Raw genomic sequence first — 3,868 nt, 5'->3', positions numbered from 1 at the left:
GGAAGGACCTTTCAACATCCGTCTCACAGTAAATTATCTAGACTATTTGCACTTGAGTCATTAGACTACCATGGTGAACCGAAAGCCCGACATGTTCCCTCTTTATTGATCATCTTATTCATTTTTTCTGCCTTTTTACTGCTCTTTCTTTACTACTCTTTCCTTTAAGACTTTATAGTTTGCAAAACCAATTTCAAACCCCTATTTTGTGACCAAATAGACGGACCTTTAACAGATACCTTTCCTCCCTGTGGAGATCAACCAGACTTCCCTAGCTATATTCGTTAGTGCCAGTTGGTTATTTTTGGTAGGTATACGACTAGCCTGTCAAATTTTGGCGCCGTTGCCGGGGCGGCAATAGCCCTATCTGTTCTTGTTTTCATTTATTTTTATCCGTCTCAAGGAATTTTTATTCCTTGAGACAGTTCTCATTTATCTTTTTCAGTGTTGTGTATGCCCAGGTCGAACAGATCGGAGTTAGTTTCAGCTGATTCTGAGCTAGAGAGACTGTTTAGGCATAGACTCCGTCTGCAAAGAGAACTTCGAAAGGAAGACTTGAGTACTTTCGAGCCCAAGCTACAACATTTTCTATTTGTAGAAGATCAATCTTTAGTAGAAGATAATCTCATTTCTGCCGACCAACCAGTAAAGATTCCGAATATTGCAAGTCACTCGGAGCCTACAACATCCTCTATTCCTAAAGGTTTCAACCTCCAGACTGAGGACGGCAACACCTTTGATATCCGTCCATCCTACATTAATCTGGTGGAGAGAAACTTGTTTAGGGGTGTGGCGGGTGAAGACCCAAGGAAGCACATGGAGGTCTTTACAGACTACTGCTCTACTATTTCTGCTACAAAGGGAGTAACTCAAGACAAGATTAAGGAGGTGCTCTTTCCTTTCTCTTTGACAGACTCAGCCCATGAGTGGTTGACCGATTTGGACCGTGCAGCTGCTGGTATCACCAACTGGGAAACTCTCGCGCTCGCCGTCTATAAAAGATACTTCCCTCCTCAGCGCACTAATCAGCTGAGGGCAAAGATTACTAGGTTCAAGCAGGCACCTGATGAGACTTTCTATGAAGCATGGTGTCAGTTCAAGAGGTTGGTGAGGTCTCTTCCTCACCATGGTTTTGATCCGTGGTTTCTGTCCAATCAGTTCTACAATGGGTTGTACGATGACCACAGAGCTATACTAGACGCCTCATCTAACAGAAGATTTCAAAATTATACGGATGATGACAAGGGATGGACCATTATAGAGGAGATGGCGACCCATTGTGATGAATATGAGAACCCACGGGATGGTATTTAAGCAATCCATTCATTTGACAAGGCAGTTGTGGCTCAGCTGGAAGCCATGAATGCTAGGTTTGATAACTTTGAGCTGCAAAATGTTGGGGAGCCACAGACGGTTCATTTGCTGACCAGACAGGAAACTGTCATTTATGAGAGATGTGGAGGTGATGACGGTCATACTGCTATTGACCGTCTCACGGAGAAAGAACAGGTCCTTGCTTTTCAACAATACAGGCAAGGAGGGGGTTCTTATTATAACAACCAAGGGGCTATCCATCCCAATTTGAGGTGGACAAGTCAAAATGTGCTCAATCCCACTCCTCCACCGCCGCAGCAGCAGCCATGTGTCCCTCCTCATAAGGCTCAACAAGGCTTTCAAAAGCCTCCTTCCTTTCCTCCTTCCAATGAAGGTGCATCATCTTCAGGTGAGGTAAGTGAGCTAGGTGAGCTTAAGTCGATGTTGAAGTCGTTGACAAAGCAATGGCAATTAAGTGACCAACAGAAAGAAGTATCCATCAAGTCGCTTGAAACCCAAGTTGCTCAGTTAGCCGCGAACTAGTCCACGAGGAAACAGAGTCATTTGCCGTCTTATTCTGAGAAGAATCCACATGAGACGGTGAACTTGATTAATTTGAGGAGCAGACGTTCTTATGAAGGACCAAAATTATCTGATGACATGAGTATATCAGACCCGAGGAAGGCTAACGATGTTGATGAACAGTTTACTGTTGCTGAAAACGAGCTGACCACGAAGAAGATACTCCATCGACTGGTTTCTGGGGGTCGATCGAGTAAAATTGAAGCAGAAAGGACTCGATCGAGTGGAAATATTACTCGATCGAGTGAACAGGATAAAGAAGAGGTCGATCGAGAGGCGCAAACAGCTCGATCGAGTGATATTGCTGAGGAATCTGTTCGATCAAGTGGTATTTTTGCTCGATCGAACACTGCTGATATTGGAGTCCTTGATCGAGAGCCTGCTAGTGCTCGCTCGATCGAGTGATATCTCACCAGGAAGGACTCGATCGAGAGGCAAAAAGTCTCGATCGAGTGATGAGGAGGTTGATCCAGCTGATACGTTTGAAGAAAGAAACAAAGGGCTCGAGATACCTATTATCGTGCCCTTCCCGAGGCGATTACAGAACACGAAGGCCAATCAAAAGATTGGTAAATATACCGAGCTCCTGAAAAGCTTACATGTCACTGTTCCATTCGCCGAGTTGCTGACACAGGTACCCTCTTATTTAAAATTTATGAAAGTAATTTTATCACGTAAGAGGCATATTAATGATCATGAGACCGTAGCTTTAACCGAGGTAGGGACTGCCCTAGTTCAAAATAAGTTACCTCCTAAACAGTCAGACCCGGGTAGTTTCTCAATGCCTTGTCATATAAGTACCCATTTGATTGATAACGCGCTATACGATCTTGGTGCTAGCGTGAGCGTCTTGCCTTTGTCTCTTGCTAAGAGACTTGGCTTGACTAAATTTAATTGCACGAACATGACTGTACAGATGGCCGACCGTAGTATATCACGGCCGTTAGGTGTCATAGAGGACATACCTGTTAAAATCGGGAGATTCTTTATTCCTGTTGACTTTGTAGTGCTTGACATACCCGAGGACACTCACACCCCTATTATTTTAGGGAGACCATTTTTATTCACTGCTCGTGCGGTGATAGATGTTGGGGGAAAACACTAACATTTTAGGTAGGAGACGAGGAATTAATTTTCCATCAGTCTCAGTCTCGTAGGGCTCCCATGAAAGCTCAACCTTACAATGCCCTTTCCTCTACTGACCCACATATTGACACTCCAGATGAAAATTTGGAATTTTGTGCTGCTATTGTGACCCCTCCGCCTCAGACAGAGAGCAAAAAGGAGGAGAATTCATCTGTTTCCCTTGCTGCAGGTACAAATGAAAAAGATGCAAGAGCTGTCAAGGGTCATTGTGCAATTAAGATCAATCAAATTGGGGGTGACAACGTCAATGCTGGTGAGAAAGAAAAAAAAGAACGAGAAAAGTTCGTGCGTACGTGGACGTCAACTATTCTCCTCCTACTGGTTCAAACTCAAGCTCGTGGAGAATAAAGAGGATGCTTAATGATGCCGAAGGGACGTCCTCCAGTCAGAAGCCCTCCGAGGGGCTACTGAATTGTCTTGAGAAATGAGCGGGGAATGCCCCGTGTAACAATTTGTAAAAACTAATTTTAAATTTCCGTTGAATTTCTTTATTGCGTTTTTTTAGGATAATTAGAATTTAACAATTTTTAGCATAATTAGGAAGACTATAGACTGCTATTTTTTGTGATTTGGTATATTGGGATATGTTTGCGATTGTTTTTATGCAGGTTTGGGGAAGTTTTAACGCATCTTAAGGACTTATACGAGGAAAAGCACTCGATCGAGTACTTTTTGTACTCGATCGAGAGGATACTGCAGGAAAAGGGGTCGATCGAAGGCTCTGCAGCTGCTCGCTCGAATTGGCTGAATAAGGGAGTTCTCGATCGAGTAGATTTCTAATCGATCGAGTAAAGTGAACCTGAAACTCCTCGATCGAGTGATTTCA

The 3,868-nt window shown here is 43.7% G+C and overlaps 1 non-coding gene across 1 annotated transcript; it reads right to left on the bottom strand.

Moving 5' to 3' along the window:
• Positions 1 to 1,027: 1,027 nt before the first annotated feature.
• LOC141636224 (small nucleolar RNA R71) lies at positions 1,028 to 1,133 on the bottom strand. The gene has a single exon (XR_012540850.1). It is a non-coding gene; the product is annotated as a small nucleolar RNA R71 (small nucleolar RNA).
• Positions 1,134 to 3,868: the final 2,735 nt, after the last annotated feature.

Source organism: Silene latifolia, chromosome Y, assembly GCF_048544455.1.
Source record: "Silene latifolia isolate original U9 population chromosome Y, ASM4854445v1, whole genome shotgun sequence".
NCBI classification, from domain to species: domain Eukaryota; kingdom Viridiplantae; phylum Streptophyta; class Magnoliopsida; order Caryophyllales; family Caryophyllaceae; genus Silene; species Silene latifolia.
Note: the sequence above shows the minus strand (reverse complement) of the source record. Positions and strands in the feature narration are given on the sequence as shown.